This window comes from Rattus rattus, chromosome 3, assembly GCF_011064425.1.
Source record: "Rattus rattus isolate New Zealand chromosome 3, Rrattus_CSIRO_v1, whole genome shotgun sequence".
In the NCBI taxonomy this organism is placed as follows: domain Eukaryota; kingdom Metazoa; phylum Chordata; class Mammalia; order Rodentia; family Muridae; genus Rattus; species Rattus rattus.
In genome coordinates this window covers 142,135,776-142,163,299 of record NC_046156.1, presented here as the reverse complement: position 1 = coordinate 142,163,299, position 27,524 = coordinate 142,135,776, and the positions used below count along the sequence as shown (strand labels likewise).

The following is a 27,524-nucleotide window of genomic DNA, read 5'->3' as shown; positions in this document are numbered from 1 at the left end:
TCAAGGTCCAGAATCTATTTCATACTCTGGTACAATGTTAAAAAGAAAACTAGAAACAAAAAGAAAACCACACTACAGCACAAAGAAGAATTAAGTCCTGAATAACTGGCTCTATCATGCCCATCCTTCCTACCATAAAAGGACATAAAAGAATACTACTTTTGTTATAAAGAAAGTAACTGAGGAGCTAGGATATGAACAGGGCTTGTAGATCTGACTACAAATGTCCCTCTCACATAGCTGTGCACATACTTTTTAGCAATTAGAACTGAGATGCCAGGGATTGATGGTCAGGAAGTCACAATTTTCTTTGTGGGCTTGAAACAGACATATAAAGGGCCACAACTTGCAGTCTGGAATCTCTAGAGAGGTTTCTCCCTGACCCACTTTCATAACTAAAATAATCTTTTATGGATTTTTTTTCTGTACCTCTGAAATGGTAACACCTTAAAGTTAAGTCTTCATTGGCCTTTCAGTATAACTTATTTTACAGTTCATGCATTCCCCATAAACAACATTAAAGGATAAACTAAATTCTGAAAATAGCTAATTCTGTAAAATAGTTTTAAATTAATGATTTATAATACTTATTTCTGCTTGAATTCTAGTCCTAGACCAAGCTTGTGGCTGCCTTAATTGCTGTTCTTGTCATCCAGCAGAGCATATAGCAATGTCATGTTAGGGTCTGAATATTCTCTGAGCCTAGCAGGATGTACATGTTTACTTTAGTCAAAAAGCAGGCACTAAGGATGCCCTGATACTTGCTATTCCAAAGACTCCAAGTATTACAGTTGCTGCTGTCCGGGCAAGATTGACAGCAGTCTCCAACTTGTTCACGTTCTGGTAAATGGAGCTACCAAATTCTGTCAAGTCATTAACAATATATTGACTGTGAAATCATCCATTTTGTAGCCAACTGGAAATTTGCTCTAGGTCACTTGGGACATCAAGGTCTCACAATTCATCTGGCAGCCAGCCAGCCAGTCCTGATACCCAAGTACCAGAGAGCCTGAGATCTAGATCCCAGAAAGGTCAAAGTCCATGTCATAGCCCAGGTTGATTTATTTCCTCTTGTATCCTGGCCTGACTTTAGCATTCCCCCACCAGTATTAGGCAAGAATAATGAATCAAAGGTCAGCTGATTCTGAGCTGTTCTTCCCTGGTGAGCTCAGTCCTCAGGGTGTTGTCTATGTTCCACTTCTCAGCAAATGAAAGGCTGTACTCAATCCATTTGTACTTGGTTTCCAAGCTGTTGTTCCCTTCGAGTGGCTCCCTGTTGGCTGAGCCTGAGATGGGAAATTCCAATCCATTCTTGGACTTTGTTTTCAAATCAAGTTTTCTGAAGCCAGATTTGGGGCCCTTGGTGAAGGCATCTTGCCAAGATCAGATAAGTGGGAGCTACAGCTACCTTTCCAGAGGCAACAAGAGGTGAGAGCACTTGCACCTAGAGAGGAGCCATGTCAAGGAGGATAGGAACACACAAAAAAGTTTATAATTCCTCCATATTTAAATATTCCATTTGTCTCAAATCATCAATTCCTGATAAATTTTCCATTTCTTCTTGTCAATTTCTCTCCTTAATGCTCATGATTGGCTCCTAAACACTTCATCCTAGTCTATTGCAATCAAGAAGTCTGAATTTCATTGACTGTAAAGTGCAGAAATAACCATTTTTGAACAAATTCTCATGGATGATGACTTCAGCCTGATTAAAAGACGTAGCTCCCTTTTGTTCACCAACTGGCTTAGAAGATATTTCATTTTCTGTCCAAATTTACCTGTACCTCTTAACCTCCCAAATTACCTGCATCTAACTTTTCTGGGTGGCAGGCACCTATGTAGCTTGTAGAGTTTAAGCATGAAAAGACAAGAGACCCCCACACACACACACATACATACAAACATACACATAAACACATATACACACATATACATATACATATATACATTCATATAAACACATACATATATACATATACACATATAACACACATATATACACATACATATCACATACACACACACACACACACACACACACACACAAGTGCTTCCAGACAGAATCAAAATTGGTGCAATTGGTCTCATGTATTAGTATTTCTTTAAATTACACTGGGTTTTTATCAGTGTTCTCTTAACCATGGGCAGATTCTTAGCATGTCAATGGAAGTCCTTCTTTGCCCTCACCTCTCAGACTAACACCTCTCAGTGTGTTTCTTTGTCTTTACCTTTCAGCTAGTGCCATAATACTGTCAAAAGAATGATATGCAATGAACTGTGAGAGAGGCCACAGGAAAAGACGCAGAGGGTCTTTTACCCCACATTCATTTTTTTCCCTGGATTTTGTGCTTCCTGTGAAAAACATTTACATTGAATTTGTAAGACATGTTTTTTCTTTTATGAATGTGAGTGCCCTTTCTTTTTGAGCATAGATGTTCAAAATTGAGAGTTCATGTTCGTAGATTTTTCTTTGATGACTATGAAGTGTCCTTCCTTATCTTTTTTGATAACTTTTGGTTGAGCATTGATTTTATTCAATATTAGAATGACTACTCCAGCTTGTTTCTTGGGACCATTTACTTGAAAATTTTTTCTAGCCTTTTATTCTAAGGGAGTGTCTGTCTTTGTCACTAAGGTGCTTTCCTGTATGCAGCAGAATGCTGGGTCCTGTTTACATATCCAGTCTGTTAGTCTATGTCTTTTTATTGGGGAATTGAGTCCATTGATGTTAAGAGATATTAAGGAAAAGTGATTATTTCTTCCTGTTGTTTTTCTTGTTAGCGGTGGAATTATATTTGTGTGACTCTTTCCTTTGGGGTTGGTTGCAAGATTACTTCCTTGATTTTTCTAGGGTGTAGTTTCTGTCCTTGTGTTGGAGTTTTCCATCTATTACCCTTTTATAGGGATGGATTTGTGTAAATTTGGTTTTGTCATGGAGTATCAGAGTTTCTCTATCTATAGTAATTGAGGGTTTTTGCTGGGTATAATAGCAATTATGTGTTCTGGCAATTGTGTTCTTTCAGAGTCAGTATGACATCTGTCAAGGATCTTCTGACTTTTAGAGTGTATGATGAGAAATCTGGTGTAATTCTGATTTGTTTGCCTTTATATGTTACTTGACCTTTTTCCCTTACTGCTTTTAATATTCTTAGCTCTGTGCATTTGGTGTTTTGATTATTATGTGATGCAAGGGATTTCTTTTCTGGTGTACTCTATTTGGAGTTCCTTAGGCTTCTTGTATGTTCATGAGCATCTCTTTCATTAGGTTAGGGAGGCCTTCTACAAATTTGTCAAAGATATTTACTGGCCCTTTAAGTTAGGAATATTCACTCTCTTCTATACTTATTATCCTTGAGTTTGGTCTTCTCATTGTGTCCTAGATTTCTTGGATGTTTTGGGTTAGGAGCTTTTTGAATTTTGCGTTTTCTTTGACTGTTGTGTCAATGTTTTCTATGGTATCTTCTGCTCCTGAGATTATCTCTTCTATCTCTTTTATTCTGTAGATAATACTTGCATCTATGACTCCTGATCTCTTCCCTAGGTTTTCGATCTCCAGGGTTGTCTCCCTTTGTGATTTCTTTATTGTTTCTATTTCCATTTTTAGATACTGAATGGTTTTGTTCAATTCCTTCACCTGTTTGGTTGTGTTTTCCTGTAATTCTTGAAGGGACTTTTGTGTTTCCTCTTTAAGGTCTTCTGCCTGTTTACCTGTGTTCTCCTGTATTTCTTTAAGGGATTTATGTCCTTCTTAAAGACCTCTATCATCATCATGAGATGTCATTTTAAATGTGAATCTCGCTTTTCTGTTATGTTGCAGTATCCAGCACATGCTGTAGTGGGAGAACTGGGCTCTGATGATGCCACGTTGTCTTGGTTTCTGTTGCTTAGGTTTTTATGTTTGCCTCTTGTCATCTGCTTATCTCTGGGAGTTAGTTGGTCTTACTGTCTGTGACTGGAGCTTGTCCCTCCTGTGAGCCTGTGGAACTATAATCTTAGGTGTCAGTATTCCTGGGAGACCAGCACTCTCTGGGTGGTAATGAAATGCAGTGATCTTACCTGTGTCAGCACTCCTGGGAGACCAGTTCTCTTTGTGCAGGATTTGGGTATGGAAGTCCATATCACAGGGTTACCTCCCTGGAGGACATGGAGACAAAAAGGATCCTGGCTACTTTGCAGATCCTGTGCACCATGGGCTCATGGTGGGTACCTCTTTGGCCAGTTATTGAAGCCAAAGTAGTGGTCTTTCCTCTGAACTTAGAAGTGACAGCACTCCTGGGAGACAAACTCTTTCCAGACAGAATTTGGGTAGAAAGAGCAGTGGCTCAGCCTTAGCTCTGGGCTATCACACCTCAGAGCACATATTGCAACACTCACAACACCTTACTCTCATCAATGGACAGATTATGGAAACAGGAATTAAACAGAGCACAGTGAAGTTAACAGAAATTATAAACCAAATGGGTTTGCCAGGTATCTATAGAACATTTCATCGGAAAAAAAAGAATATACCTTTTCAGCACCTCATGGTAGATTCTCCAAAACTGACTATATAACCAGTCACAAAACAGGACTTAACAGATACTTGAAGTTTCAAATAATCCCATGTGTTCTACCAGATCACCAAGGACTAAAGCTGGTCTTCAATAACAACAAAAATAACAGAAAGCCCATATACACATTGAAGCTGAACAACCCTCTACTCAATGACAACTTGGTCAAGGAAGAAATAAAGAAAGAAATTAAAGACTTCTTAGAATTTAATGAAAATGAAGGTACAACATACCCAAACTTATGAGACATAATGAAAGCTGTGGTAAGAGGAAAACTCATAGCTCTGAGTGCCTTCATAAAGAAAGTTTAACAACACATCTGAAAGCCCTAGAACAAGAGCAGCAGATGGCAGGAAATAATCAAATTAAGGACTGAAATCAAACAAATAGAAACAAACATAACTATACAAAGAATCAACAAAACCAGGAGCTGGTCCTTTGAGAAAATCAATAAGACAGAGAAACTCTTAGCCAGAATAATAAGAGGGCATAAAACAGTGTCCAAATTTAAAAAACAATCAGAAATGAAAAGGGTGATATAACAACAGAAATCAAGAAAATTTAAAAATCAACAGATCCTAATGCAAAAGCCTATACTCAACAAAACTGGAAAATCTGGATGAAATGGAAAATTTTCTAGACAGACACTAGTACAAGAGTTAAAGCAGGATCAGATAAACCATCTAAACAGTCTTAAACATCCTAAAGAAATAGAAGCAGTCATTTAAAGTTTCCCAGCCAAAAGAGTCGAGGTCCAGAATGGTTTAATGCAGAGTTCTATCAGACCTAAAGACACCAATACTCTTCAAACTATTCCACAAAATAGAAACAGAAGGAACACTACCCAATTTGTTTTATGAATCCAAATTATGTTTATACCTAAACCACATAAAGATCCAAGAAAGAAAAAGTACTTCAGATCAATTTCTCTTATGAATAACAATGCAAAAAATACTCAATAAAATTCTCCCAAACCAAATCTAAGAACACATCAAAACCATCATCCATCACAAAAAATTAGGCTTCATCCCAGGGATTCAGGGATGGTTCAATATATGGAAATCCATCAACATAATCCATATAAACAAACTCAAAGAAAAAACCACATGATCATCTCATTAGATGCTGAGAAAGCATTTGACAAAATTCAACACCCCTTCAGATCAGAAATTCAAGGCCCATACTTAAACATAGTAAAAGCAATATACAGCAAACCAGTAGCCAACATCAAAATAAATGGAGACAAACTTGAAGTAATCCCACCAAAATCAGGGACTAGACAAGGCTGCCCACTCTTTACTTATCTATTCAATATAGTATTTGAAGTTCTAGCCAGACAAATTAGATTAAAAAGAGGAGGTCAAAGGATACAAATTGAAAAGGAAGAATTCATAATATCACTATTTGCAGATGATGTGATAGTATACTTCTGTGACCCAAAAATTCCACTAGAGAACTCCTAAACCTGATAACTTCAGCATAGTTTGCTGGATATGAAATTAACTCAAAGGCCCTGGGTTCGGTCCCCAGCTCCGAAAAAAAGAACCAAAAAAAAAAAAATTAACTCAAATGAGTAGCCTTCCTCTTCTCAAGAGATAAACTGGCTGTGAAAAGGTTAGGGAAATGACATCATTCATATTAGTCACAAATAATATAAAATACATCTGTGTGACTCTAATCAAGCAAGTGAAAGATCTGTATGACAAGAACTTCAAGTCTCTGTAGAAAGAAATCAATGAAGATCTCAGAAGATGGAAAGATCTCCCATGCTCATGGATTGGCAGGATTAATATAATAAAAATTGCCCTCTTTCTGAAAGCAGTCTACAGATTCAATGCAATCCCTATCAAAATTCCAATTCAAATCTTCATAGAGTTAGAATGAACATTTCTTAATTCAATTGGATCAACAAAATCCCAGGATAGCAAAAACTATTCTCAACAATAAAAGAACTTCTTGAGGAATCACCATCCTTGACCTCAAGCTGTACTACAGAGCAATAGTGATTAAAACCTGTATCGTATTGGTACAGAGAGACGGGCAGATAGATCAGTGGAGTAGAATTGAATACCCAAAAATGAACCCACACACCTATGGTCACTTGATTTTTTAACAAAGGAGCTAAAACCATGCAATGGAAAAAAGATAGCATTTCAACAAATGATGCTGGTTCAAATGGAGTTCAGCATGTAGAAGAATGCAAATTGACCTATTGGTATCTCCTTGTACAAAGTTGAAGTCTAGGGGATCAATGACCTCCACATAAGGCCAGATACAATGAAACTAATAGAAGAGAAAGGGGGGAAGAGCCTCAAGCACATAGGCACAAGAGAATTTTTTGAACCAATGCCTTATGCTCTAATATCAACAATCAAAAATGACACTGTTAATAGGAAAAAAACGGCAACCAGTAGATTGGGAAAAGATCTTTACCAATCCTACATCCAATAGAGCTAAAATCCAAAATATAAAAAGAACTAAAGAAGTTAGTCTCCAGGCAACCAAATAACCCTATTAAAAATGGGTTATAGAGCTAAACAATGAATTCTCAACTGAGGAATATGCAATGGCAGAGAAATATTTAAATGTTCAATATCCTTAGTCATCAGGGAAATGTAAATCAAAACAACCCTGAGACTCTACCTCACACCAATCAAAATGGGTAAGATAAAAAAACTCAGGTCATAACAGATGCTGGCGAAGATGTGGAGAAAGATGAACACTCTTCCATTGTTGCTGGGATTGTAAGCTGGTACAACCACTCTGGAAATCAGTCTGGAGGTTCCTCAGTAAATTGGACTGGCTATACCATTCCTGGCATATACAAAATTGTTCCAACCTATAACAAGGGCACATGCTCCACTAAGTTTATAGCAGTCATTTTTATAATAGGCTCATTTTAACTCTATGAAGAATTGAGTTTAAATTTTGATGGGGATTGCATTCAATTTGTAGATTGCTTTCCCAGAAGTGGGAAAGAACTCAGATGTCCTTCAACAGAGAAATGTATACAGAAAATGTGGTACATTTATACAATGGAATACTAATTATCAAATCGATGGCTTCATGAAATTCTCATGCAAATGGATGAATCTAGAAAGGTAATCTATTTACAAATGAACACATATGGTATGTACTCACTGAGAAGTGGATATTAGACTAAAAGCTCAGAATATTCATGGTACAATTCTCAGACCACATGAAGCTTAAGAAGAAGGAAGACCAAAGTGTAGATGCCTCAGAGGGAACAAAATACTCACAATGGGTAGAGGGTGGCAGGGACTTGGGAGGAAGAGAGTAGGGGGAGGGGAAAAAGGAGAGCAGAATCAGGTATGTCAGGAGGGATGAATGATATACAGAGTGTCAGGAAATTGAACAGAGGTATGTAGCAATAGGGGATGGGGCACTGGTGGTAGCCACCAGAAAGTCCCAGGTGCCATAAAGTAAGAGGCTCCTAGGACCCAACATGAATGAGATTAGTGGAAATGCCCAACAAAGGGGAGGGAGAGCCATATCCAGAGATTAGACAAGACCCCCGTCTGGGAAATGGAGCTACCCACTCATCTCCAAATTTTAACCCAGAATTACTCCTATCTAAAGGAAATAAGGAGACAATATGTGGGGTGGAGACTGAAGAAAAGGCCATCCGGAGACTTCCCGACCTGGGTATGCATCCTATTTACAGGTACCGAACTCAGACAATATTGCTGATGTGTAGAAGGGCTTGCTGACAGCAGCCTGATAGCTGTCTCCTGACAAATACAGGGGGAGATGCTCACAGCCAGCCGTTGAACTGAGAATAGGGTCCCCAATGGAGGAGAATGGACTGATAGAGCTAAAGGGGTTTGCAACCCCATAGGAAGAACAACAATATCAACCAACCAGACCCCTCAGAACTCCCAAGGGCTAAACCTCCAACCAAATAGTACACATGGAGTGACCCATGGCTCCAACTGCATATGTAGCAGAGAATGGCCTTGTCTGGAATCATTGGGAGGGGAGGCCTTGGTCCTGTGAAAGCTTGATGATTCAGTGTAGGGGAATGCCAGGGCAGGGAGGCAGGAGTAGGTATGTGTGTGGGGAAGCAGAGGTAAGGGGGATGGGGAGTTTCTGTGGGAAACTGAGAAAGGGGATAACATTTGAAATGTAAATAAAATATCCAATTTTTTAATAAAAGACATGTGTATTCTTGTTTAATGTCAGAACACAGCTGTAGAACCCAATCTGGTCAGTATACCCGGAACCTGGATATGGCCTTTGCCTTGCTTTCATGCTTTCTTGGGTAAAATCTACAGTACGTGCCAGGCAGTTGTTTTTAAATTAATCTGAAAAAGCTCTGGGAAAGGACTACTCTGTTAATATGTTGTATGTGCTTACTGGCATTTATTTACATGTTCTTCTAACCTTATTTTTAAAAAGATTTAAACCCAAACAACCCTCATTGAATCATTGCTTTCTTTCTTACTTTTGTGTATCAAAGTACACTGGAACTGAAGTAAGTTTGCCTGTAGCAGTAGACTGTAGTGTGCCCCATTTTCTAAGGTCCTCAAATCCCAGGTCCAGCAGATGAGATCTCACAAGTCAGCCAAAAAGTTGACAAATAGTTGTATATCTCTTACACTACTTCTTGCTTTTACTTGGCTTTCCTCATGCTAAGAACATCTTGACTCCTTGATAAATATCTCCTATGTACAGGACATCCCATGTTCCTGCCCAGATATTCTCAATGACTTCTGATTAATGCTCTTGGAATGGGAATATAATGCAGTTATGGAGCACTTGCCTAGACTGTATGAGACTCAGTACCAAACACAAAAGGAAGGAAAGAACAAGAACTAAGGAAGGAAAGGAGGGGAGAATAGATGGAAAAGGAAAAAAGAAGGACAGGAGAAAGGGAGAGAGGGAAGGAGGGAAGGAAAAATCATTTCCTCATTTATTAGATAAAAACGTTTGCTGCAAGAATTATGGGATTAATTTGTTTGCCTAAATTTTAACAAAGACAGAATGAACACAGGCAATTCTATAAAGGTGAAAATTTAGGATACATATTTCAAAATATTCCAGAAAAAATATAAAATCTATTTTTGGCCAAGTTACATCTTGTTGATATTCCTTTGTGTATCATTATGTATTGTGATACAAACACACATGTATAAATCTACTACGTATGCACATGTTACGTATTCTGACTTACACACACATACACACACACACACACACACACACACACACACACACAAACAGCTGCTAATATGCTTGTTAAATGCCTTTAATATGCCCGATCAGATCAGTGCTGGATGCACTTGCTGCAGCATCATTGTATAAGAGCACACGGATAGATACCCTTAGCCTAGCAGATGCTCCAATAGCACTGGTTTATGGCTGGGTTCTCCAATGACCTTAGGAGGTTAAGATGAACATTGGAAAGAGTGTTGCTCCATTCTTCCTGACTGTAAGCCACTATAGAATACAGGCAGTATCTCCACACATACTCTTGTTTTAAACTTGAAGAAACCAGAACCAACTTTATTAGATATCATAATAGGTTAAAGGTCTAGTGAAGCTCGCGATTTCTCAAAAATTAACGAGACAAGATAACCGAGACTAATACTTTTAGTTCTTGATTCACATTTCAACACTAAAGGACTCTAAAATACATTGTCTTCAGGAAGTAGTAAAATATTCTAATTTTTTTATTTGTATTTAGTTTACCTTTCCTTCTGTATGAAACTCAACTGAAATTTGTTAAAATTTCACAAGTGGGTAAATATATTAACACTCCAGAAGCTTAATTGTCATAAAATAATTTATTTTAATCTATTTAATCTATTTTATTTTCAGTAATTATAGGTATATAACAATTGACAGCATAAATGTATTATTAGAAAACAGTAACTAGAATTAGTACTGTTGAGGTACATTACCTGCTGTGTCTGGTATATAGCAGGTGACCAATAGTATATGGATTAACATACAAGATAGAAGAATTTTAAATTTAATATCTGTGCATTCAATATTTTAAAAGAGGCTGTATGAATTGAACATTATCAAGAAAATCAAGCCTCAGAGAGATATGAGAAACATTTTCAAAGACTTCAGGGAAAGTTTTTTCTATTCTTTTATATCCAATCAAAACTCAATGTTCTAAGTTCTTAAGAGCTTTTGAATATGAATTCAAACCTTCATCATTCAGCTTTTGGAGTGTGTTGTCTTAAAATTGATTGTTTTGTGTTGAATACTGAAAGATTTTTTTAGTCAATGCTTGGTTTTGCAACATCATTTCTTAATAATTTTGAAAACAGTATTTCTGTCCACTTGGTATTAAAGGTCTTCCAAATCATTTACTTAATTATACAATGTAAAGTTACATTTGTTGGCGCTGTAGAGTTGGCACAGTGGCTAAAAGCTCTTGTTGCTCTTTCAGATGACTCAGGCATTGAGCCCCAGAATCCACATGGTGCCTCACAACTGCAGTCCCAGGAGACACAATGCCTTCTTCTGGCCCACACGGATTCTGGTTGTGTGGTTTACTTACATGCATCCAGAAAAAAACAGACATACACATACAATAATAAAATAAGTAATTATGAAAAATATGTTATATTTGTTGATTGCATCAATGATCTTTAAAGGCTTCAGGTATTGGGAACTTGTCAACCTAAATAAATGTGGATATAATTTTCACAAATTTTAATTTACTTTAACGATTGAGTTTTATCTGCAATACTGAAAACTCACTCATGTTTCTTGAACTTTAAAGGTTGATGTAAATATTGCTTGCAAAATCTCAGATCTGTGGCATTGTAATTTGCCTGCTGTGAGTCTTCACAGAAAATTAAGAGCTGATAACCTTTAAAATAAAACAAACTCAATTTCAGTTTGCATTCCCAGTGTAGAAATTTCTGAAAGTTTTCTTTCCTAATCCAGGGCTGAAATGTGTGACTTGCATGAACTTTGATGCACAGACAAACAGTGCTAGCTGCCTATTGCTCTATTCACAATTGAAGTCAGGTCTTAAGGCAAAAAAGTTCTGTTCACCTCACTTCAATCCTAGACAATGTATTTACACGCTGTGACACAATCATGTCTCTTATTCATACAGAGTAAACTGTGGAGTCTAGAATTTATTTCTTCTTAAATGTCTTTTTCCTCCCCCTCTTATTCACACAAAGTACATTCGCATAGTGGGCAGGATGACATCTTATACAAATAAAGCATAATGCCAGCCTACTCTCATTCTTGGGCACTCTACCTCTTTCCTATCTCTATTGCAATAAGTCTAATACTTTAACACACCTCCGATATTGAAAAGTTACATAACGTAACAAATTTGAATGCATAGAAATGAGGCTAGAGTGAAAGAAGATAATCTATCAAGTTCATGGTATAGGAGAAAGAATCTTGGGTATTCCGCCATTGAACATTTGTTCCGGGCAAAGCATTTATTATGTGTTTGTATCTTTAGGTATTCTTGGTTTTGAAGTACATTGCCCAAAATATTTCTTTTTCCTTTCAGATAATTGAAGTTTAAGAATAATTCGATGATAATAATCATCAGATAAACAATATTCCTATTGATTTTTGACTTATTATTTTCAATAATCTCTTAAAATGAACATTAGATAAAGATTCGGAGTAATTATATCTTATTAAGAGAGAAGTTCACACAGTAGTTTTCTCTGAATTTTTAATCACAACTTGTTCATGAAAATGAACAAGTTATAGTCTGAATATAAAAGTCCTCTATTAGCTCAGATGATTAAATTCTATGTCCCCAGCTAGTGGCATTGTTTGGAAAATTGTGGAACCTTTGGGAACCAGAGTCTTACTGGAAGAATTTTGTTGACTGGGAGCAGACCTTCGGTTTTCGTAGCCCAACCCTGCTTCCTGCCTGGTCTCTTCTTCCCATTGCTGAAATGAAAGCGTGACTGTGCACCCTCAAACCATGGGTCAAACAAAGCCTTCTTCCCCAAAGTTCCTCCTTGTCAGTTATTTGATCATAATCTCACACAATATGACACAGCAAACTTCTGTGCCAAGCACTGGGGCTGTGGTGGTGATGATCTGATGGTCTTGGATTTCACACCTGGATGTCAGGAGGGCAGTGGAAGAGTTTGGAGCTTCAGGCTAGCAAAGCCGGAGGAATCTGTAATGTAACCTAATGGGATGATCTCCCGAAATTGTGAAGGCCAGACTGATGAAACCAATACAAGTGCAGAAGATGGTATCCTCGGGGATTCAGACTGAAACATGGGTTCTAGTGGGAATCAAGTTAAAGATCACCCAATTTATGTTCTGTCTGGAAATCTGAGTGTATTCTGTTCTGAAAATCAAGCAAAGTTGAATTCAAAAGTGGACTAAGCTGTTCAGAGAAAAACATTTTAAGATAAAATAGCATTTAGGTTATGGAATGGTCAGTGCTTGCTACATTTAGGGTTATATTATGAATTCCACACACAAAGATAGGAAAAATGTGCAAACTTAGCAAGATAAGGATAGTAAACTGTTTAAGTCACTTTCAAGGAGACAGGATGAATTCAGAAAAGGCAAGTGAAAGAGATTTATGAAATTGAGGACAATCAATTGAATTAATATTTACCAAAAATAATTCTTTGGAAATTTTCTGGACTGCCTATTGTACATGCCAAAAAGAGCTGAAATTGCAAATTGGATCATATATTGCTTTTTGTCATCTCTTTGTCAAAGTAAATGCTCTGGTGAATGTGGGGAACTCTGCATTCAACCGTGAGGCACGAACATTTGACAGCCTCATGGTGATGTCCTACCTGTGCTTCCCTTATGTACCTATGGAAATCTGAATAAATGTGGGGAGGGGCAAGGAGGTCAGATCATCAGAACCTAAAGTGAGAGGGTCCAAGTCATTTAAAATTCATACCGATGCTGTGCCTTTAGGGTTTTATGCATTTTTAGCCATATAGTTTGTTGCCTAGCTTCACTATAACAACCAGAACAGATAATATAGATTTTTTTCTTTTATAGCCACTCATGACATCAACTGTTGTTCCTTCTTTAAAGCAGAAACAGTTCCATGCATGAGTTTTCTAAAAATTATTTTTGGGAAATATCAATTCAATTAATTGCCTTTAATGAAAGTCATGAGGGTGAAACTACAACTTAAAATTTCATATACTATTTTAAGACTGTTTCATAAAAATATATAATAAAAGGTGCATTATAATTGAGTTTAAAATGTTGATTTTCATTTCAGAAATTCAATGGCTCCTATATAAAGAATCACTCTTATTAAAGATAGTTTAGTGAATAACAGAATGTAAAAATTAGTGAATATTGATTGTACAAAAGAGTGGTTTTTATTGTGACATTTTTATACATTTATATAGAAAATTTTGATTGTATTCACTTAATGTTACTGATTATGGTAAATAATGTGAAACAAAACAAAATTTCTATTTTGATATCAATAAATTAGATGCCAAATTTATTTAAAATGTATCAAGGAAAATAACATTTTTTTTTTTTGGTTCTTTTTTTCGGAGCTGGGGACCGAACCCAGGGCCTTGCGCTTCCTAGGCAAGCGCTCTACCACTGAGCTAAATCCCCAACCCCTTTATTTTATTTTTAATTGGCTATTTTATGTATTTACATTTTAAATGTTATCTCCTTTCCTCAATTCCTCTCTGGAGCCTGTGTCTCCCATTTCCCCTCCCTCTGTTTCTATGAGGGTGCTCCCTTTTCTACCCTCCCACTCCCACCTCACCACTCTGGCATTCCCTTACACTGGGGAAATCAAGCCTTCACAGGACCAAAGGCTTCGCTTCCTGTCGATGCTATAAAATAACATCTTCTGTTACGTGTATGGCTGGAGCCAAAGGTCCCTCCATGTGTAGGTTTTGGTTGGTGGTTTAGTCCCTGGGAGCTCTGAGGGGTCTGGTTGGTTGATGTTGTTCTTCCTATGGGGTTACAAACCTCAGAGACTGTCCCATTTGGGGATCCATCCCACATACAAACACAAAACTCAGACACTATTGCTGATGCCAAGAAATGCTTGCTGACAGGAGCCTGTGATAGCTGTCTCCTGAGAGGATCTTCCAGAGCCTGACAAACACAGTTGGAGGCTCACAGCCAGTCACTGGACTGAACATGGGGATCACAATGGAGGAGTTAAAGAAAGGACTGAAAGAGCTGAAAAATAACATTTTATAATTGGTTAAGTTTATAATATTTTACATCAAACAGTAAATTTTACAATGCATATTCTAGGCTACTAAAAGAAATTAATACTACATAGATAGGATAGTTATAACTGAAAATTTCAGGCAAAACTATGTTAGCTTGAATGTTAATTTAAAGATAATATAAAATTGTTTGGGATGTTTGTACATGGAAGAGCTGTAATCTGACTTATACTTGGGAAGACTGTTCAGATTGGTACTGATGTGTAGCAGATCACTTCGCTGGCAGAACCTGGCATTGACACTTCATCTAAATAATCAGGAAAATGAGTGAGTGTCTGAGAATATGGCAAGTTGCTAAGATTATAGATGTGGCATTTAATCAACTCCAGCCAGCTGTCTCCCTGGAATATAAATCCAACTTCTAGTGTTGCCAGAGTTTTGAATTTAGAAGAAAGATATAAATCTTTAAATTTTCAAATCTTGACAGCTTCAGAAAATCATTTTTCAAATGAATCCAAAGGCCAAATATAAACCTTGGGCTGGATTTAACCTAAGTTTGCACATTCAGAGTTGAGCTCGCGTCTTCAGGAATAGGTCTCTTTGCGAGAGAAAGATTGAAACCCAATTTATGGAATTTTTCCACTGTCATATTGCTTACTGGTATATTTTGATTAAATTTTATGCATTCTTTATTTGTGATCCTAGTTTTTAGATTTTAATTCAGTGATGTCGTGCGCATGTGTATGTGTGACGTATGGGCGTAGAGGCATGTGTGCACAGTGTATATGTTCAGATCAGAGGACAATGTTGAGAAATTTGTTCCCTCCTGCAACCTTCATGGTAATTCCATGGGTTAAACTCAGACAAACAGACAAACCCACAAATGCCTTTACCCAGTGAACATTAACCATACCCAGCATTTTGTTTTCTTACTGTGTGGACATCACTTCAGGAAACAGTTGATCTGTATTGTATTTCACCTGGTTATTTAATTGTTATTGATTATTATATACAAGGTTATTCTACTTCATGCTGACTCCACAATGAGCCTCAACAGAAATGAAAGAGAATATAGAAATGTTTCCCATTCCTTCCTAACCAGATGAGGTTGAGGCACCGGAGTACAGATATCCAGAAACCAATGGCTTATCAGTGGACTAAATACAAGTTCACAAGTATGTGTCAGTAAAATATTTCTATTTTCAGTCTCTGTTCTCTTTCTATAGGAATCTGGGAAATAATGGTCCGGATACTATAGTGACATTGTGTTAGAATAGTGAAGCTGCACTGATTTCGTTCTACTGTTTTATGTAACACAGCCAGGGGTCCCAGTCTTCTGAAAGACACAGCTCTCTATTTATGAATTAGTTATGAATTGAGGCAAGCTGGGTTTTTTATCTCTTTGTAAAGTGTTTCACAGGGCAGATCTAACACGTTATCTAATACTAGAGGTACCAACAGAGCATGCTGCATCAATTTTATCAAAGAATGTGACTAAAGGCTTAAGTAGACCAGGTTCCTTTTTGATGGCTCATGTCTACCTTTGAAATAAATAATTCTTATTTGTAAACCCCAACCTTCTATTCAGCACCCGGGTCACAAACAAATTTCTACATTTTATCTCATACTTCATTTACAATTGACAGGGTAATCTCTTTGGCACTACTTTAAAAATTTACCATCAGTTTACTTCCGGCTCCCATCCTAATCCAAGCCCTTACATTTCATGTAGGAGACTGCTATATACCCTGATATACTCTTTGCACTTCTTTCTTTTACACCCGTGTGTTGTATTTTTCATAGAGGAGTTAGTGAGGTATTTAAGATGTAAGCTACTTAACATCATTGTCATTCCCCCAAATGCAAGCAATATTGCAGTGGCTTACCACTAAAAATTGAACAAAATCCCATATCACTTATGCTGTCCTCAAGGCATTAGCTATGTGTCCAGGTCCTTATGCAACTGTCTGGCTTCATTTTCTACATTGTCTCCTTGTGCTTCTTGGTCACAATGCTCATTCCAATTCTCAGCATGATAACCTCATCTCAGATTTAATCTAATATTTATAATTCTCTTACCTAAATCTCATCTTCATCATCAGGGTTTCATGTCTCATCTCCCTTCATTTAAATGAAGGTTCAGCTCTTCTGGCCATCACTTTCTCTTGACCTTCTCCTCTGGTGACATATATTGGTTACTCCCCTGGACTTAAGTATCTGTTTTCTTATTGTTTTGCAATCAGAATGAATTTTTTGCTTCTATAATTATTATATTTATTTCTAGCCATATTGCAAGGGACATAAAATTTTTATGTGCTTTGATTTTTAGTCTACTTCCTAGAGAGGTTTCTGTTCAATAAATGTAGACTCTTAAATACTGTTGTCTTGAGTTAGATCTATCAGTATAACTGAAATTGGTTTTTTATTGAATATTTTATTTATTTACATTTCAAATGTTATCTGCTTTCCTGGTTTCCCCTCTGGAACCCCCATTTCATCTCCCCCCACCTGTTTCTATGAGGATGCTCCTCCACTCAGCCATCAACTCCTGCCTTTCTGTCCTTGCATTCCCCTACACTGAGACATGGAACCTTCCCAGGAACAAGGGCCTCTTCTCCCACTTTTGTCTGACAAAGCCATCCTCTGTTAGATATGAGACCGGAGCCATGTGTACTTTTTAGTCCCTGGGAGCTCTGGGGAGTCTGGTTGGTTGATATTGTTGTTCTTCCTATGGGTTGCAAATTCTTTCAACTCAAATTGTTTTAAGAACTCTAGCATATTTTCTACTACCTATAGAAGGTAAGTGTGATAACTCTTATGACTATAGAAATGCAAATCCTGAAGACAGCCTTCATTTCCATAGAGTTCTATAAATGAGTTTATAAAGTAGAGAAAAAAAACAATAAAAAGGGCAACCCAGAAGGACATAGTCCAGAAGGGAAAAAAAAAGCAAGACTGTTGAATCTTCCTTGGCTGCAGGTGGAAAAGACTTTTTCCATTTCATAAAGCATGCCATGATTAATTCTCTGGTTACAAATTTTGCTGTATTTTGTAAAAATCTAAATTTAGTTACATAGCCCATTGTGTTCAACTGACTAAATGATAAGCAATACAAAATTACATGTTTCTATTTTATTCCCCGTACCTCAAAAACAATCACAATATTTTTTATTACAGTTAACTGTGCTCTCTGCATTTCTGCTCCCAATCTATTGAAGCAACTCTAATTTAGAATTTAGAAATATAATGAGTGATGACATCCAGGAGGATCTCTATTCTTCTAGAACAGTGGTTCTCCACCTTCCGAATACTGCTACCCTTTAATAGAGTTCTTTATCATAAGTTATGGTGAACCCCAACCATAAAATTATTTTATATCTACTTCATAATTGTAATTTGCTAAATTATGAATCATAATGTTTATATCTGATGTGCATGATATCTTATATGTGACCCCAAAGGAATCACTACCCTAGGTTGAGAATGGCTGTTCTAGAATATTCTGATTCAAAATTTCATTTACATATAATACTGCTATTTTCTGCTCCAAATTCTAGCATAGCGTGTTATTATTCTAAAAAGAGAGGGTTTTTTTTTTGTTTGTTTACTTATTCATTCATTTTAGTTTTTGATGTTTGGTTGTTAGTGGTGATTGTAGTTGTTGTTGCTGTTGCTGTTGTTGTTATTGTTATTGTTATTGTTGTTGTGGCAGGATCCTGCTTATATAGACCAAGCTAGCCTGAAACTTAAATGCATCTTAAACTGGCTTCATCAGTGCTGGGTTCTCTCTCCTTCTTCCTCCCTCCCTCCCTCCCTCCCTCTTTCCTGCTCTCCCCCCCATTTCTCCTTCTTTTTCTTTGTGAAATCATGTTGAAGAAATCCTAAATATTTTTAAACTCACTAATTGACTTACTACCTGTCTGAGCAACATTGGCCAAACATCATTGGAAGGCTTATATCTGTGCTGAGAATTATTATTGGAATTCCTGATCATTGAAACACAAGTTATACCATGAACATTTTAATGATCCAAAAGAAACATTTTATATGCCCTTTCTCTCTAAAACTATGTTCAGCTCTCTATCCTCAGGTTAACTCTCTGCTTGTTTGACTATGAAAAAATCACATAAACATTATTACATTTGAGAAGGAATCACTCAGAAATTTTGTTTCCCATCAACAAATCTACAACCGAATGCGCACTTGAGCCTGTGAATTTTCCTTTCCATTTGATGTAAGTGTTGGTTCCACCAGAGCCACAACTACTAATGTCACTGTGTTCAGTGTTCAAGGTAAAGTTAGCCACTCTAGTAAGACTTAAATCGCTAGTCAGCCCCAGATTCCAACTTTTCTTTCCATTCTGGATCATCTATATCTATATAGAAATATGATTTAGAATGTACCGAAAGAGATGTACCTGAATGATTCTGAAATCTTCCATCACGGATCTGAAGTTTTTCTCATATGATACATGGTAAAAGCTTAGTCACCAGCCTGAGACACCAAAGAAGTGTTAGAAGCTTTAAGAGGTAAGACGCCCTTGAGAGGAGTTAGGCCGCTAGGGCATGTACTTCTAAGGGACATAGATACCTAAGCCCTAATCTCATTCATTCTCCCTCACCGTTATCTTTCTCTCCTGGATCCCCCATTCTATCTTTACTTGCCTTTTCCCCTTTCTCTTTTTCATGATCCCTTTCCTCCTTCCTGTCCTTCATGATGTGAACAGTTTTCTTTGTCGAGGGCACTTATTCCATGGTGCTTACAAAACTCCAACTAACCATAGAATAAAATTTCTGATACCAGTAAAAAAATTACCTTACTTTTTTTTAATATAAAATAGTTATCTAAGTTATTATTATCATAGCAGTAAACAAAATGACCTTCATACCTTCACTGATAAATCAGTCTGAAGTGTTTCCTGTGGTCAGCCCCAACACTTCTAATAAAATCTTATCCTCATCAATATTTTGCAGAGTCTGGCTTCATGGAACACAGTCTTTGCTATTTAAGTATTAATTAATTTATTGGAATGTAATTCATTTATCATAAAATTTACTGAAGTCAATATTTCAGTAGTTTCTATTATTTTCATTTAGTTTCACAAACATTGTCACAAAAACTTTAACGTGGTTTTATAACTTCAAAAAGAAACCCACACCCAGCCATTTTTTACTCTTGTGCACTGACATTCTGTCCCCCACCATTTAGTCCACTGCCAATTTTAGTGTTGTTTGTTTTAGATTAGTTTATCCTTGGTATTTCACAGACTGTAGTGATAATCAAAGATCCTTTATGAATACCTTTTTTCATGGAGCATAATTTTAGAAAAGATTATCTAAGTATAATATGCCAGGATTTTGGGTAATTCCAAAGAATAATTCATTGTATAGAAATTATTTATTAATTCATCAGCTATTGTACATTGGAGTTGATCCAGGTTTGGGTTATTATGAACATGTATGGATACACTTAGGAATATAGATGTTTCATTTTGTGGATATACATGGGAAGGGAATTGAAGGGTCATATGGTAGCTTTAAGTTTATCTGTGAGAAACTAACATTTTCAAATGGTTGTTGTTCCATTTTCTATGCTCATAAAACAATTTATGAGAGTTCCATCATCCATATCCTAATCCTATGATTTCTCTCATTTTTATAGGTTTTATTTCAGTCATCCTAGTGGAATCCTAGTGGCTTTTACGTGCATGAATTTGATGGGTAATCTATTGCTTTGTTATTTGAAAGATTTCTGGAGACAGTCTAAGAGAATGGTGACTACTACTCTAATAATTTCTTTTAGTTTCATAAATCACCATGCCTGTGTTGTGTCTAAGATCCCAGTGAATGTGACTAAGCTCAGAGCACCAATTCTCAGTCCTAGAGTCACTGAAAATCATGGCAGAATCTTATAGTAAATAAGAGCACTGATGTTGGTAAGAGGGAGTGGTTCATACTATCCATGCAGCAAGATTACTCCAACACTTTCGTGTTGGATATTTGTCCCTACCTCTATCCAAACCCACACAACATAAAAGGCAAGCATAGACCCTAATGTAAATACTGTGAGTGACACGGATGTGTCAATAGAGACTCATCTATTACAGTAAGTGTGCTAGTCACTGTAGATGTCCTACCATGAGAGATCATGCATGCTTGGATGCAAATAGTACACAGGAATTAGGTACTTTTCTATGAACCTGAAATGCCACTAGAATGAAGTCATATAAAAATGGAAAAAATGCTCCAGAGCTTCTGCTATTTTGCAAACTGTATCTGTTTCATGTCCATTTAAAATCCCTCTTTCACCCAAACTTGAAATATTTTATCTATATTCTCTTTCTAGGAGATTAGTCCCTGTCTTTAAATACCAAATATACTCTTACTAGTCTTCAATTTTAGTTTCTATCCTTGATCTTTTGACCTGTTTCAATTTTCAGGAAATTTAAACCTTGAATTTATTATTTCCAAATTAAATTTGCATAGCATCATCACCAGAATCTAGTTATCCTACTTTTTTCATCTAACTAACCCACACCATCATCTAGTCATTCAGGATCAAAACCCACACGATCTACCTATATTTTTTCTTTCCACACTCTGCCTGACAAACCAGTCAGCTTTGTCTTGAAGATGCCATTTAAATAGAAATCCATTCCTTTGTTTCCTCTTTGTCACCAGCTACTTGGCTTCACAACACACAAAGGCAGGCAACACCTACATTGTTATTTATACTCTAGCCAGATGTATAAGTTGATGTCTGCACAAAAGACACTACAAGCCTCTTCAAGTTAAATTGGATTCTACCATGTTCAAGCAAAAGACTGTCTTTCAATTACTTCTTCTTAGACCCTGGAATAAAGATGTAGGGAATTTTAAATGTAGATGGAGTCTATCTACTTACTTAGATGCCTATGGATAAAATATCTTGAGTATATTTTAGGAACACTATTTTATAATATTGGACTAATGGGTAGATATGGACATATTTTAATTATTATTTTATGTGTGTCATTGTATAAACCTATTCCTTAGAGTAATCAAAGTACTATTAGGATATTATGTATAAATAGCTATACCTTTCTGAGGTATGAGTTAGTTCATTAATTTAATAAAATAGTAACTAGATAAAGATGCATAAAGGAAGAGTAATGTAAGTTACTAAGGTTGCTGATCCGAACATGCTGGGGTGCAGGTAACTTTCCCCACATCAGCTTTGACATCATGGGAGTAACCTCCAGTGCTATGCAACTGCTCTAATCATGACTTTTACAAGATATTTACTGGAAATGTCTGACTGCTGATGCCAGGAAGCCTTTGGCACTATAAGTGCCATGTTTTGGTCCTTAGGAATACTGCCAGACTATAAAGAGTAAGCAGAGAACAAGCTGTTTGTGCTAGAGTAAGTACAGTAAAAGGAGAAGTGATTTTTAATTTTTAGACCAAATAATTAATTGGTCAAAAGTCAAGTGATTAAGAAAAAACTTATCTCCTTAAAAGTGATAATCTTATATACAAATGATCCTTTTAGATTCTGTAGAATTGTGATTAGTAGTTAAAGATAAATATCTCTACAACTGCAATCTCTATTAATTAAGAGAAACCTCAGGCAAAATTACACTCAGTAGCTTTATAATACCTTTGATTTGCAGTGCAGGTCTTGCAGAGAAGAGAAGAGAGGAGAGAGGAGAGGAGAGGAGAGGAAAGGAGAGGAGAGGAGGGGAGAGAAGAAGAATTTCTATGTAAATATTGTCAAGGTCACAGAAAAGGATAATTGAATGATACCTATTAACATGAGAATAAAAGTTTTAAATTACTTGTCTGAAGCTCCCACCATCCAAAGAGTACACATGGACAGACCCATGGCTCCAGCTGCATATGTAGCAGAGGATGGCCTTGTTGGGCACCAATGGGAGGAGAAGCCCTTGGTCCTACTAAGGCTAGACCCCCCAGTGCAGGAGAATGTGGGAGCAGAGGGGGTGGTTGGGGAGAGGGAGCACCCTCATAGAAGAAGGGAGGGGGATGGGATAGGTGGCTTATGGCCAGGTTACTGGGCAAGGGATTAACATTTGAGACATAAATAAAAATATCCAATAAAATTTTTTTTTATCTAGGAAAAAAGAAAGATGGATTGATATTGATTATTTATTACTTCACCAATGGCAGTAAATTGTATTCATATAGCCACAGAAATTTCAAGTTTATAGGCACCAAAGAAGAGCACAGTAGATTTCTAAATGTGAATTTGTATGTTGCACTGACAGACAAACTGAAAGATGGATCTGCTTTGTCTCTTTGAAATCTCCCACTCAGCAAAATAAGGTGTTCCTGATGTTAACATCACGTATATCCATGGACAACCAGAAGCTCTATATAGCTAGCTCCTGAACCCAGTGATGAGACATATTACCTCTAGGCATAGCCCCTGTGCTTGTTGCCATGGCACCCACTGCACATCCCTCCATGCTTGTGTCACATGCAGAGTTATTGGTCACCTTAAGTATTGGGATGGTTTCAAAGCTCTAGACTTATGTCAAAACAGATCATCTTGCCTTCTGCTTTAGACAGTGGCCTCAGCCTACCAACTTCTTCACATTACCCCAACTTCTCGCCTTGGCTATGTGTACCCCATGGAACTAACTATTTCCAGTTATAGCTTCTCCAATGACCCTGCCAAGTACTTCCCTGACCCTGCAAGTAACTTCCCCTCACCTTTTATCAGTTGCCCTGACTCCAGTGTTGCCAAGGACCTTATACCTTTTTCTATCTCTCTTTTTGGCATGGCCGACTGTTTTAAAACACTCAGGGCATGTTCTATAGGAATGCTAAGCTCTCTAGACTGCACCAGAACCAGAACCCTTGATACCTCATATCTGCCACAGTAACCTAGAGTCCAGAACAAGTCGACTCTCTGCAGTACTCAGGTATGTCATTGTCTACCTGCCAGCTGGTTACGAATTTGCACGTTGGTGTTCCTTTTCCCTGAATTAGGAGTAAACCATGGAAAAAATTGTCTACCAATCTCAATTGGAGACACAATACCTGCCCAACATAACAAGAGGGCAGTTCAAATCATATGATTCCTGGTCACTGCAAGAATAGCTATAGGTATTGGTGGTACTGAAATGGCAGAGCTGAGTACCTCCCTAACCTTATACAATAAGTTCTCTTCTCAGCTTGACAATGGTTTCCAAGAGGTGAGCTAAACTATGCTCTCCCTCCAAAGACAGATCTGGCAGCAGTGGTGCTTCAGAACTGACAGGGACTACACGTTCTTACAGCAAAAGAGGGTGGTTTTTGCCTGTTTCTCCAAGAATACTGCTTCTATTTCAACGAGTCTGGGATAATGAGAAACAAAATCCAGCAGCTACAATCACACATCCAAAAAGTAGAGAACAGTGCAATTCCATATATAAAATCCTATATGGAAGTAGCTACTGCCCTTCTTAATGCTTATTTTCCTCATTTTTAAGGCTTTACTATTTGCTCCTGCCTCATCAACCTCGTCTCCATAACAACTCAAAAAATTGTAATCGAACAATGAATTATTTCCTTTCACTGGATTATTAGCCACTGTCCACAAAGGAACCTTATTTGAACAACTATTGAATGAGCCCCAATGGTGAGGGTTGGCAGCTTCATCCCAAAATAAGGAAGCCAGTAGACAGCAGGAAGTAGTTTAAGAGATCTGACGCTCCTATTCCCACCTCACCATTACCCCCTTTCTTCCCTCTCTTTATAATAAGAAAAAGAGAGGAATATTAGCATCAGGTACATCCATGGACAGCCAGAAGCTCTTTATTGTTAGCTCCAGGACCCAGTCACAACACACATCACATCTAGGTGACAGCACTATTGTCATAGCATCCGCTGCACATCCCTTTGCTCTTGCATTACATGATAAAAGATTCCTACCCCGACCCACACCTCCTTCCTTTCTTCTACCCTTTTACCCCCTTAGAGGTCACCTCTACCAATCAAACTTCCCATGTGAGACCTGCAGCTTCGTGTGCTCTGTCCAGCATTGCACAGCTTATTCTAACCGCTGTCCCTGCAGGTGTGTAGGGCACCAGTTCTTTTAGCACTTTTTGAGAATTTAACAGAATTCTGGAAGTGGATATGATAGATTTAGGACAAGTTCACTTTGGAAAGTAATTTTACTTTTGTTCTTCTTGGCTTTATATAATTTTGTTGAGTTACAGTTAAAACCTGATACTGAAATTCACAGTTTAATTGCATAATTTGATCTGTTTGGACATAAATCAGGGGCTTTGAAACCATCCCGATACTTAAGGTGACCAATAATTCTATAACCCTACCTATGTTATCTGTGCCATCCATCCACTCCTCTGCCCATTCTTCTGAAACAATCAACCTACTTCCTGACAGTATAGATTACTTTTATTTTCAAAAGTTCTAAGAGAAGAGCATCAAGACCCTAGAGATACCTGCTTTGCTGGTTTTTTCACTTAAGCTCTTTCTTGACCAGGTCAAGATAGCCAAGCTTAGTCAGTAGAAAAAAAAGCTGGTTTACATCCAGACCTTGCTCACTAACACTTTTAGTACAACATCCTGCACTAGCTTTTATTCACAAATGGCATAGGATCTACACATTCTACAGGATTGCCTGAGCTAATGAGGAAGCTATAAGTATTCAGGTTCTACTCTCTATATTCATAACATTGTAATCGCACTTCTATTGTGACTTTATCTTTGCAACTGGGTAAAATTCTCTACTGAAGTAGATTCTATAAGGCCTATGCCCATCTCAGATGTTGCTCTGAAATTAATGGTAAGCAATGTGCATTAAATTACAGTTGAGCCATGTCAACAAATAATATGACACCAGCCAACAAAATCTAAGGAAAGGGAACACGTTTTAATTTCTATGAGCTTTAAAAATGTAATATTTGCATGATAATGAGTTGTAGTAATGAGATAGGCTTATCAGTAAAATCTTCAAGACTGTGTGGCTAAGATGAATCTTAATTTATTCATTAAGGCTTGTATTTATTGACATCCAAGCATCACACAGGGGGCAGACACAAGACAATGATTGACACTTGGGAGACCCTAAATCCTAAGCTAAAGAGGACACATTTTAGCATCACGTACTACAGAGTGAGACAGATACTCTGTCATGAGACCCCTTCCCTATCACTTCTGCCTATCACCCTAGTCAAATTTAAATGCTAAAGCATTTTATAAAGGATAGGGTAGTTTCTAGGCTGACTGGAGATATCTGTTAGAAAAATACTCTTCTTTTGAACTTTAAAACCAAGTATATAAAAGTTACCATGTTCATTACACTGTTTGGTTGAAATAATGTAGACTTTCAAACCAAATAAACAAATTCTACCATTGAGTAACTTTTGGCAAATTTGGTCAAGTTATGTAACTTGTATGGCCATATTTCCTCATCTGCAAACTAGAAAAGGAAATAAGAAAACATGGGGACACTACTGGATAGTTTATTTTTTGCCAGATGTGAAGGAAATAAGAAAACATGGGGACACTACTGGATAGTTTATTTTGTGCCAGATGTGTGGCTGATGTGCTGCCCACACTGTCTCATCTATTACCCACCCCCACATCTGACAGTATTGTATGAAAACTATTTCTCACCAGATCTGCCACAATATTACATACTAAATAACATTGAGTTTTAGCCTCTACCAGCCATCACTAAGTTAGCTTTTATATGTATTGATCAGTCAACACATTTAATCAATTTTTTCCATAGTCCGAGTCTTGATTTTTATTACTTAAAAAAGTTGCATATTTAATTTGCTTTCTGACTCTGTGCTTGTGCCTTCAACACTTCCACAACGATTTTCTGCTCCTCAACAAGAAAACCCCACTTGATCCTGTCATGGACACACTTGGCACACATAGAGCCACCATAGGCCCTGATAACGTGCTTCTTTGTCTTAGACAATCTCATAAGGACTTGGGTCTCACAGCAGGAACCCCTCGCAGTCTGCCTGGATGTAGGCCACATGCAGATTTAGGTGCTTTCCCAACCTTCTTGGTGTAAAGGTAAAGAATCCTGTTGCCAAGGGTTCCAGACAGCCTAGTTTTGTTACAGGCTGTATTGTAGGAAAGCCTACAACAGTATGTCAAATGCTGGACCATCCTGAGTGCCTCTAAGTACTGTCCCCAGAAGAGGAAAAGGAAGGGCAGGTGAGTTCAAAGGTCAAATGTAATGTAACCATCTTAATCAATTTATATACAGTGAAGATCATGTCCTGATTTGCTGCCAAAGTATTAATCTCGGGTTTGGGCTTGCAAAGAGAGATGAATTGTTCCTACACCAGATTGTGCAGGAAAATAGTTTCCACTGAATCGGGCAGCATTTATGCTTTCAACAAGTAAGTCATTTTCAATTGAAACATATACTCAAACTTAATAGTATGTAAAGAAAAGAAATAAAGATTGACCTTGCATGCTAAGTCTATAGCACAATAAGGAACCAGTTTATAAAGACAATATACAAGGATTAATCAACACTTTATATCGACAGTCTGGTGATGAGCTTTATGGCTACTGCCTTGTAGCAGCAAATACTTTAAAGAGTAAAGTATAAATTCCTATTTAATTTAATTTAGTATTTACATAAGAGTCTTAAAACTAAATCACAAAACAATTGCTTGCAAAGCAGAGTAATTTTAATATTCTAGATTAAATTTCCTAAAAATGTTTTCAAGTTAGAAAGTGAAAATATAGCTTATTGTATTCCCTTTGCAGTTTACATTCTAATAGTAGTAAAGACAATACAGGCAATGTTCTCTATGAGCCAGCTGCTGGGAGAAACAGAA

At 37.2% G+C, this 27,524-nt stretch overlaps 2 pseudogenes; both read right to left on the bottom strand.

Moving 5' to 3' along the window:
• Nucleotides 1-587: 587 nt before the first annotated feature.
• LOC116895956 lies at nucleotides 588-23,488 on the bottom strand (annotated as a pseudogene).
• Nucleotides 23,489-26,488: 3,000 nt separating this feature from the next.
• Nucleotides 26,489-26,841, bottom strand: LOC116895955 (annotated as a pseudogene).
• Between the last annotated feature and the right edge of the window lie 683 nt (nucleotides 26,842-27,524).